Source organism: Rosa chinensis, chromosome 3, assembly GCF_002994745.2.
Source record: "Rosa chinensis cultivar Old Blush chromosome 3, RchiOBHm-V2, whole genome shotgun sequence".
NCBI classification, from domain to species: Eukaryota; Viridiplantae; Streptophyta; class Magnoliopsida; order Rosales; family Rosaceae; genus Rosa; species Rosa chinensis.
Window position 1 is genome coordinate 2,661,121 of NC_037090.1, and position 11,513 is coordinate 2,672,633.

General features: G+C 39.0%; 2 long non-coding RNA genes across 2 annotated transcripts; both read right to left on the reverse strand.

Annotated features, from left to right (window-relative positions):
- Positions 1-372: 372 nt before the first annotated feature.
- On the reverse strand, positions 373-1,281 carry LOC121052235. Its single transcript, XR_005808609.1, has 3 exons — positions 873-1,281; positions 632-702; positions 373-529 (listed from the first exon to the last, which is right to left on the reverse strand). It is a non-coding gene; the product is annotated as an uncharacterized LOC121052235 (long non-coding RNA).
- A 7,606-nt stretch (positions 1,282-8,887) lies between these two features.
- LOC112193887 lies at positions 8,888-9,951 on the reverse strand. Its single transcript, XR_002934068.2, has 2 exons — positions 9,759-9,951; positions 8,888-9,121 (listed from the first exon to the last, which is right to left on the reverse strand). It is a non-coding gene; the product is annotated as an uncharacterized LOC112193887 (long non-coding RNA).
- Positions 9,952-11,513: the final 1,562 nt, after the last annotated feature.

Here is an 11,513-nt window from a genome sequence, read left to right on the forward strand (position 1 = left end):
ATCAGACATCTTCTAATCTAATAAATCAAACTATAATCAATTAATCAAAGTATCAAACCAACTAACTAAGCTCGAAGCGTCACTCATCTTCTAATAAAAAAACAACACAGCAACACACACAAAATTCACTTTTCATTTCTGATAGAGGAATAATTGCCCACCAAAAAAAAATCACAACTGTATGAAGAATTAAGGAAGAAAAAGGAAAAGCCTTATATTGAACAATCCAAATCTCAATACCAACTCCAATGCAGTTTCTTATCAATTATTCAAAGTATCTAAGTATCAAACCAAGTAACACAAGAAAAAACGTAGCAGAACTGCAGAACCCAAGTAACGAAAGAAAATTCCACAGAAAAAGAGGAGTTTACCTCTTTAGCATGAATCACGACTGTATGAAGGCAAATGATATGCGATTGAAGAAACGATTATGATATGTCTATGCCCAAGGCTTGGCTCATGTGTCTGAGATTTGCCCCAAATTGAATTCGACATCAGTCCTTAATCTTAAAATTTATCCTTATGCAACCTGACACAACATTGAAATTCAATCACCGTTAAAAAAGTGGACTGACTATAGTAAGTTCTCAGTGAGAAAGTTAAAAGAAGTGGATATACCATATATCCCTACATATACAGAGAAGTCAAAAATTAAACATAATTCTCCACTGACATCACAGCTACCAAATCAAGAGCAGCTTCCTGCTAAAAAGAAAAAATGTAGATTAAATCACATATCAGTTCCTAATAAAAGACTTAAAATTAAACGAGATGACATCCTATATCTAGAGAAATTAAGCAATATATCTATAATCTCAATACAGAAGCCAACTTCTCCCTTCTAGGGTCAATAAGCTCTGTTATGTCTTTACCCTGAACTTTCTTGAGAAGAAACTGAAGCCTGTCATCATTTGCTTCAGCACCAACTGTGAAAAAGATGAATGTGTTAGCACTATGAACATTAAAACCCGACCCTCTACATGCACAGTTCTACTCAATCAACAGATCAAAATACACATAACAATCCCGATTTACAATATTAATTGCTCTAAGATTCATTGCAGATAGATAATGCAAATACTAGAAACACTTGGGAAAAAGAAAAACTACAAGGTTCAATATGTTGTAATAACAATGGCAAATGAGTGAAAAATGCATACGAAAAAAAGTGCTTCTAAATACAAGTCATGTTAATCCTAAAACAGATTTCAGCGACTCAAAAACCATAGCATTTAAACCCAATTCATCGAGTCCCAATCCATTGTAGTCAGTAATAAATCGTTTTCATTGGATTGAGACTTAAGTAATAACAAACAAAACCCTAGGGGTAGAGTTACAGAATAGAAAACGCTATTGCTAAGTCTCAAAATTGAAAACCCACATGGTAAAGTAGGAATATAGAACATGAATTTCAAAATCAACAACACTAATCGATCATAAAGACACAAATTTTGGGCATATGTTTAACAACACAATGCGTAAATGAAGCAAAGAGAGCAAAAAGAGGTACCGGCGCCAAGGATGCTCTTGATGTCTTCAGTTCTGGTCTTGCCCCCTAACATAGCGAGCAAATAAGCAGCGATCACCTTCATCTCTATTTCACAAGTTACAAAACAGTTAATATCAGTCAGAATCGAACAGGGAGAGAGAGACAAATGTAATGCCTTATACAGACACAGAGAGAAAGAGAGAGTACTTGTGAGAGAGAGAGAGAGAGAGAGAGAGAGAGAGAGAGAGAGAGAGGCTATGGATCTGCAAAGTATGAAGAAGGGTGAATTACCGCGAGCACCCCAAGCTCTAGGCTCAGGCCCCCCACTACCCTGCCCCATCGAACGCCTTTAAGACCTTGTAGATCCAAATCGTCGTCGTCGTCGGAGAACGTAACTACAGATCCGCTGGTCCACCTAACCCAACCTCGAATCACCAAAACCTCGAGGTTGCGTTAGGCCCAAAAATAACCTGGCTTTTGAAACTTTTATCCAGAAAATCGAGCGATTTTGGAGTAAGACTCACAAAATTGCATGATAACGAGAGAGAGACCGGAGAGAGAGAGAGAGAGGCAGAAAGCAGGCTAGGGTTTTTAGTCGAAGCAAGTGAATATATACCAAAGAGGAGAGGTTTGCTGTCTTGACACCACACCATAAGAGTTCTCAAGAACTCAGCCCAAACATAGGAACCCCGGAGCCTACTTATGTTATAATTATACTGCATTTGGCACTGTTTCAGTACCAGCTTAACCTCTATTCACCCATTAGGCATTGATAACAGTGGAAGGAAAAAAAGTCTCACTGATTTTTTAAATCAGTGTGATACTATTCTCTTTCACATTGATGAGTTTTTAGTGGCTACAAAAGAGGTGCTATTGGGGAAATTTGTTGTAGTGAAACGATTGGTTATAGAGTTGCAGTCTAGTGTGGAACGCCTACCTAGCATGCTCTTCTAGTTGTTTAAAACATCAGCTTTTGTCCAAAGCCTTGCATACTTGTGGACTAGAAAACAAGACGATTAGGTGAATTATTTTCTAAACCTAGCTCCAATTACATGCATAAATCCTATGTTGGCCACCATAAAACAAACACATGCAAAAGTTTTCAATCAATCAAAATTAAACAAACAATTCACACCAAAGATCAAGAAACTAAATTTAAACAAAACAATTGATCTACATAATTGGGGCTTCAAACCTCGCCCCTAACAAAAATAACTAGCCACACATCGTCTTAAATTCAACAAATAAAAACATGAGTATTAAATTACAAGAGGATAAAAACCGTAGAAGGGAGAGTATGAGAGCCACGAATTCACTTTTAGGCAGTCTTGGATGCAAGCACTCCTTCAAGATGGGCACGGCTAAGCTTGATGGAAGATGGATGATGGTGTGCACGGTTTTTGCTCTTGGAGGACTTAGGAATTTCAAGACTTTGTGTGCTAGGGTTTGGGGCAGAAGATGGTGCTCTAGGGTTGTGTCTTTCAATGTGTTCAGAGCCTCTATATATATGCAATGCACAGCCCAAGTTTTCTTTTCCAATTCTGCTTTGAAAGCCTCCCCAAGTTGCTTGAGGATTCCTCTAATTAGTGCATAATTAAATGATTTTCAAGCCTTAATAATCTTCCCACAATCTTGAGGAATCATCCTAGGACTCTCTTTCATATTTGCACCATCAATAACCTGCCAAAAATGCCTAAGAAATCCGTCCAAAGAAGAGTCTCGGCCAAAATACCCTATTTTGACTAGGATTCAATTTTTGTCTCTAAAGCTTCCTTCTTGGACAAGGAACGCCTTTCTCTCACCATTTTTCTGGATGTTTCTTGACTACGTGTTCTATGACATCATATCTTCTAGATTGATCAACAACCTTCTGGAAAAACTCCAAGTAAATCCCCGGAAAAGATCTCCCAAAAAACTTCGTGAAAAACTGACAGTTTCCGCCTCATCGAGAAGCCCACTTCGACTTTGATTTCCCACTGCCTTGTCGACGATTTTTACCAGTTCTTTGGCTCTTGTTAAAGTATAACATCATTTCTTCAAGGATCACTGGCCTTTCTTCAAAGGTGTAGTTGGATGAATGCGAGAATTGCTCCTCAAAACCATTCCCAGAAAGCTGATTCTGAAACTACAGTTTTCTGCTTTGCAACAACTGTTTTGGACAACGATTTCTGTGGACTTCCCTTGTAATTTCTGGCCAAAAGGTTGATCAAACTTTGTCCTCTACATCAGTACTTCATGATCCAAGGCTCTATTGCTCCCTTTCAACTCCTATTTCTCTTGAACTACTTCAAGAGCTACCAAAAAAGAAAACAATGTTAAAATTGACTTTTTAAAGAAAATAGCTAAGGAAAGTGTAAAGGTTGCACATTATATTTATCGCATTTTATGCTCCTATCAGTACTCCTCCTACTTCTGAACATGAACTTCATGACACATTACTTGTGCCGCCGGATCCAAATAAGGCACGGCGTATTAAAACTTCAATAGATCACGGCTTCCTTGACATTTTTGTTTTTGAGAGGCCCTGACAGGACCTGCCCCGAATTTCACCATGAAATCCGAGGTGGCCATGTGGGGCCTACCTTAGGAATAACTCTACCAAAAATTCAGTAGAGTCACCCCTAAAAATAGACTACCCAAATTAAACCTGTAGAATTACAATCACACTTCTAACAAATCATCCATAAACTCCTGTAACAAATCATCCATAAACTCCTGGAGCCACCCTGCTCCCCAAAACCCAACAACTCCACAATAAGTAACTAAAATCCGAAAATAACATATTCTTAATTACACCAAAGTAACTTCCAAACTTTAAGATACTTAACCCACAGGTTATCAGAGCAATCTAAAAGAGGAATAAGAAAATAAAAACACAAGTAGGTTCAACAGTTAACCTACAATGAAAACAACAGCAGCAGATGTTATGCCCTGAATCCTACTATGTCGAACCAGCTACTCTGCAGACTGGGCATTTGAAACCAAAGGGCCCAGGGGAAAGTAGATAAAAACGTTAGCGTGAGTGGACAAAAATAAGTAATTGTAAAAATAAAAGAAGTTTATACTTTCCCATGTTTATTTCTTTAAAAACCCGATGCATGCAACAATTAAGGAAAACAAACTGACTGATGTTCAGCTCAAGAAAACTAACTAGCCCCGCTAGTCACAAAAACCAAGTAAAAAGATTGAAACTCCATCACTCAATAAAATAAGACCAGCCCCGCTGGTTAAACGAAAATCATACTAGCCCCGCTAGTCAAAAGAAATTGAGCTAGCCCCGCTAGCTGAATGTATCAATCAAATATGGGGAAGAAGTTCTCACCATATAAATAAGGGAGCCTCCCAGGCTCAAGTCAGAGTGTGGAGCATCCCATGCTCTGCTCTACTCACCCACGAACACATAGTAAGCAGGGAGGAGTACTAATAGGCTAGCTAGCAATAAATATAACGACCCAGGTATGGTGGGTTAAAATCATACGAAAATCAAAAATCAGTAAGGCTTCCCCAATATCTCACTAGAAAATACATATTCCAATGACGTGGCCCCGCGCACCAAAATATTCTCGAATTCATAAACCAATATGCGAGGTTAAAGTAAATTCATGAATCCCAACGAAAATCCCATTTTCAAAGATCCTTTGGGAAATTTAAAAACCGACGAATGAAAACAATATTTAACTCTGGAAATTACCTCGGAAAATACTTCATCGAAAATTACATAAATCACAAATTCAAATCGAGCATAACAAACTTCAATTTGAAATTCCAATCAATGGTAATGAATACTCAAATCCAATTAATATGCTCGATAACTTAAAACAATAGTTTAAATCGCTAATCCATTTCCCAAAAGTAAATCATAATAATATGATCATTAATTAAATAAATACTTATTTGGGAAAAACAACTGCATGCATCATTATTTAGAAAACAAAAGTCCACTCACAGTATATGGCTAACGTGGTATCCAAGCGTAAGGATCCTCGTCGAGCAATAAATCTGTACCTCGTCCTGTACACAATTATATTCCGTAAACAACAATTCGATAAATAATTACGATTCAAAACAAATCCCGAAAACCCCACGTAATCCAACATCTCCATTTCTTTCTGGATTCAAGCCAAACTTCACCATTAATATCCATCTGTCGATTAAAGTATTCCATATTGGAAACAAGGGAAATCTGAAGGTCGGATTCCCACAAATCGACAACCGAAACTCCCAAACTTCGGAAATTCATAATCCATGTCAAACTTCTCCCAAAATTCACCAAAATCATATATTCAACCTCTACAACAATTATAGGATTTTATAGGCTAAAAATTGAAATTAAAAAGCTGCCCTACGCGCCTCCATGCTCGACCTACAGTGGCGACCCGTGGGGCCCACGCACCGGCGGCCACCACCTCCGATGGCCAACAAATTTTGGCAGCAACAACTACTCAACACGCCCAACATTTTTCTCAACTACAACAAGTTCCAATTTTACCTTGAAGAGCTCCAATTCGGCCGGTGAAAAATTTCCAGAAAATTCAAAACCCTAGAATTTGGATTTTGCTTGATTCTGCATCCACACTGCAAATCGATGCATGAAACTTGAGAGGAATGACAAATGGCTCGAGACGCTTCTATTATGCCGGGTTTTGTGGCCGGAGATGGCCGGAATCGGAAGATATTGGCGTTGACTCAAAACTGCTACAATAAAATCCTTGGGCTCAATTCATCGATTTCCGGCTAAGAAACGGCAAACTACCACCGCAGGCGAGTCAAGGATGGGGAGAGGAAAAGGATGATGGCCGCGACTCGCTCCCAGGTGACCATAATTGAGAAGACGCTGGAGTTGTAGAGGAGAGGGAGAGAACGTGCACGGGGAAGGAGAGAGGATCGTGGTAACTTTCCATATATATATGAACTTATCATGAACAGTAATCATGAACAGTTACATTAATTTTTCGCTTATAACTTTCACATACGAACTCCGATTTCTACGTACCATTTATGCACGCGTTCAGTTTAACGTCCTCTACAACTTTCATGAAGGAAATTTTCTCAAATTTTGACCCAAAAAAAGAGAGTCAACTTTTAGGGCCACTAAAAGTACTTAAACGACAGTAAAAGTGAAAGTAAAGATCGTTTACCGTCCAAATGACTAGTAAACGGGTAAATTGAGATACAGGATGTTACAAGACCCTCTTTGCTTGCAGCAAGACAAAGATTTCAAGACCTTCTTTATCTAATCTCTTGTCCAAAGGAACATACGGAGCCCAGTCTATCTCTTCCACTTCTCCTTCACTTAAAACAAGTCCAAGCTCATTCGAAGGCTGAGAATCCAAAACAACGGCCACCACCACGGGGATCAAAGCAACCACTTCTCTTTTAACCATGGCCCCTTTTGTTGCGCCGAATAGATAGACTTTCTTGCTCTTCTTACAGCTTCCCCCCTTCTTCCAGTGCTCCTTCAAGATTCGAGAAATCCCACTTGACAGAATGGTAGAATGGCGACTCCAAAATAGACCTTGGTGTCCCAGCAGGAAACTAGGCTCCTGGGCTCCTCCAAGTACTCGGCAGGTCGGGGCTTGAGTCGCTTTCGTAGTAGCTGAACGACTGTTTCAACCTCTAGTTCCCTCAACGCCTTTCTCTTCGTCGCTCTCAAAAGTTGATTAAAGATAACTGCCTGTGATAGTCAAAATCGAGAAAGTGAAAGCGAGATCCCAATTAACATAAAGTCAAAAAATCTATATTGGTTTGACTCCGCTTTATAAAGAAGGGTCTATAAAAAAATTGTTGTAATTCCATATGTAGGTAGGAGTCCTAGAACAATTAGTAAAGAGGGAAGGCTCAAAATCCAACATACTATGTTTCATAGATTTATGTGTAAGGAAATCTATGAGGGAAGCATTGGTCCATTCCCTGTGTAAGGAAAGCATTGGTTTTCATTTTTGAAAATTAGGAAAGCATTGGTTTGTTTCATAGATTTCTACCAAAAAATAGAGTAATGTTAGGTGAACAATTTTTTTGGATACCACCTGCATCCGACATTATGTGATAGCTGATGTAGCAGAAAGTCTAACCTATTATATAATTTTATTAAATGACATGAATGTGTCACATTAACTATCACATAAGGTAGGATACATGTGGTATTCAAAAAGATGTTCTATCTAGCATTATTCAAAATAAAAAGATATTATAATGAAATTCTAAAAATAAAAGTGTTAAAATCAAAAGAGTTACTCAATTTTGGAAATTTAGATGGTTCATCATACACTTACTGGGTTATAATTCTGCAAGTCTTACAAGCTTATCAATATCTGATACTTATTAGTCTTCATCATCAAATGCACCAATCATGTGGGCTAATCCAGCCGGCCAACCACATATTGGCCCCAAAAAAAAGAAGCATACCACACAAACATCACCCAACGAGTCTAGATGATTGAGTGATCGACCATACAAGTATGTATAGTGAAGATACGATCAATCACTTCCTACGCGCTAGTGAGATTCAAACTCACTTGAGGTGAAAATGCTCAAACAAATGACACTATTGAGGTGAACGTATTGATAGTAATAAGCAAGAAGGCCGATGATCATAAACCTCCCATAGCAAATAACAGTTTAAACCCAGAAGGCCCAACTCAGGAAAGCTTAAGACCCAAGCCCATCACGAAGAGTGAGCCCAAGACCATTTTCCCATTTCTCATTTGCATACACTGGTCGAAAACCCTTTCTCTTCTCTCCCAATTCTCTCTTGCGAAGTAGTTTCAGTCCCTAACCAGTCCTCCTCTGCTGAGCTTAGTGCCATTTCCGCTAAGCCTATAATACCAATAGGTCTGCTCTTCTCTGTTTATATTTCTAGCAACTTTTCACTTGGGTTGTTTTTGTTTCTCAAACTTTCTTCACCGATTTGTTTCTGTGGAACAATCTATGAAACGCAGAAATGCAATAGGGTTTATAGAAAAAACTTTATCTTGTTCAAATGAATCCTCGGTTTAGTGCTAAAGGTTGAGTCTTCATGTATTGTTCTTCGATTTTCTTGTTTCTCTGTGTAATTTGAAGTACAAATTGTAATTGTTGTTTTGTTTGTGTTATATCTTTCAATGTGAATGCAATCTCACAACCAATAATGAGCGAAGCCATCAACTTACTTTATTTCATTCTCATTCCCATAAAGCCAGGATTGATGGCCTCGAGGATGAACATTCAAATCACCTGTTAATGGTTTACAGATCCCTTTCACTTCCAGATACAGCGAAATGGTCCACCAAAGTTTCTTTTGCTTCTCTGCAAATCTTTATGGTCAGTTCATAGAGGTGAAAGGGTGCGGTGTGTGCTTTTTGTATGCCCAAGGTGTCACGCCCCGAATTTTGAATAATCAATTCAAATCCGAAACATGAATAATTACAAATACAAATACCAATCTAAATTTTTCTTTCAGAGTAACACGCCTCACACCACTCAATATTACATTACCCAACTCCTCAATTTCTTATTACAGCACACTATCACAAATTCCAAATTGATAAGTTCGAAATGAACATAACGAAACTCACAATAATGCTGTAACTCAAATACCACTACTCTAAGCAGCCTGATCACCTTCTCGATTCTCCTGACCTGTAGGATTTCCCGCTACACAATTTGAATAGTGTACCGGGATTGCAACAACACAAACTCGGTGAGCTTGACAGCCCGTATGAGTAAACGAAAGGATTGCACAAATTTAATATAACAATTTCAACTCAAGCAAATGAAATTGTAATAATATCACAATCACAAAACCACGTCACTTTCTCACTCTCATATATATATATATATATATATATATATATATATATAGACACTTATGAGTTACTCTCAATTTCTCTCATAAGGTCACTCAACATTTGGCAGACAGACTAGAGCTCTAACTGATCGTTTCCACCTACCCGGCGCGAGAGCGTGGTTCACGATTTAATGTTATTAGTTCCACCTACCTGGTATAAGAGCGTGGTTCACTAATAGATGCCATGGTCACCCCCGTGACCTATTGATCTCCACTGATCAATATATCTCAACAAATCAACAATTTATTGTTTCTCAAACAATAAACTCAACACCTCACTCAACATATAATTTCCTCAACACAAACCAACAACACGTATATTTTATCAATAATAAAATATGTATAAAGTCATTCGCACATGTATTAACAGCTATAAATATTATAAAATTAAATATAAATATTTAGAACTTCGGTTCGTAAATGAACCATGTGCGGTTTACCCACCTCTAATCCCGCTGCGTCTTCTTATAACTCGAATAAGAATCACAATTCGTCCGCCAAATCAAACCGTCAAACACCTAATTATAAGTGACTTGAATTTAGCCAACAACTCATAAAATAAAATAAATGACGATCTGACGGTCTAATCGAATTTATACAATGATCCAACGGTCAGATCGGATTTATACGACCATCCAACAGTCAGATTGAATTTATATGACGATCCAACGGTCAGATCGAATTTATACGACGATCCAACGGTCGGATCCTAAAATAAAGACGAGCCAACGGTCGGATTCAAAAATAAAGATGATCCAACGGTCGGATCCTCACGGATCGCCCTTAGGATCATCCTCCAAAATTATCACGAAGATCCAACGGTCAGATCTTCCTGAATCGCCTTTAATAACGTCTCCACAGATTTATATGAAAATCCGACGGTTGGATTCTCACGAATCGCCTTCCAAAACACCATTTCACAATTATACGAAGATCCAACGGTCGGATCTTCGTCCGTGACCACACAAAGTCATTGGGACAGTCATACGACCAACATATTAAAATTACAAGTCCATCCGACGGTCTGATCTTCACAGATCACAAATCGAACGATCGAAATCGTCAAATTCATAACTAAATCATACGATATCCAAAAATTGCGTATAATATATCGAAATGATCGTATTGAAATGTAGAATCTAAAAATATAAAGAAATCACATTTTTGACCCCCGGAGGTGGCCGGAAAGGGCCGCCGAAGTTAGGGGCCGAGCCGCCGCCGACCACCGCCAATGGTGTCGGGGCCAGGCTGCTCCTCTTCATCTCATCAAGCCTAACCATTTTCCTAACTAGCATGAAGTCTGAAAATGATCGGAAGTGGTCGAAAATTATCTAGAACAGTTGAACTTGCCGGAAAATTTCCAGAAACCGACGAAGAATTGCAGAACCGGCGAGCTTGATTTCGACGTAAAAACTTCAACTTCAGGCCTCGATTCCTTCTGTATAGTTGTTAAGAACATCAAGGAGAACTCACTGGTTCAATAATCACTCAAAACTAAGCTCTAAAACTCGAGATATCTTGATCGAAAGCTTCGGTGGCCGGAAAATTTCCAGAATCCGGCGAGCTTGAATTCCGACGTAAAAACTTCAACAACTCGCTTCGATCCCTTCATGAAAGTTGTTCAGAACTTCAATATGAGTTCACCAGCTTAAGAATTACAGGAAGAGGTGGCTATAACTCGAGATATCTCGATCGGAAGGTTGGTTTTCGATCGAAAACCGGTCGAGCTCCGACGAAACCTTCAAACCAGGTCCAGTCCTTCTTCGTGCTTGCTAAGGAGGTTGAGGCGAGTTCAGGGGGCCAAGGATCGGAAATTTTGGTAACCGGAGCTTGGAGAAAACCGGCGTTGACCCTTTTGTTGTTCAAAGCTTGCGGCTCCGATCTGCCGGAGTTGAGGCCGTCCCGGTGGAAAAGGTCACGTCCAGCAACTAGGAGAGGTTGAGGCGAAGCTGTGGTGGCTCAGGGGAGGCTTGGCGTCGACGGACGGCGGCGCTGCAGGCGGAGGAAGAAAGCCCAGAAAGAAGAAAGTGTCGGGGGCGAGGAGAGAGAAGAGAGAAACCGGTGGAGGAAAAGAAAAAAGGCAAAAAAGAAAAAAAAAGAGTTTTTATAAAATTTCAGAAATAATTTTCTATTTATAGAAAAAACTCAAGTTTTCAAATATTCGAAATAAATTCATACGAACTCCAAATATTTCGTTCC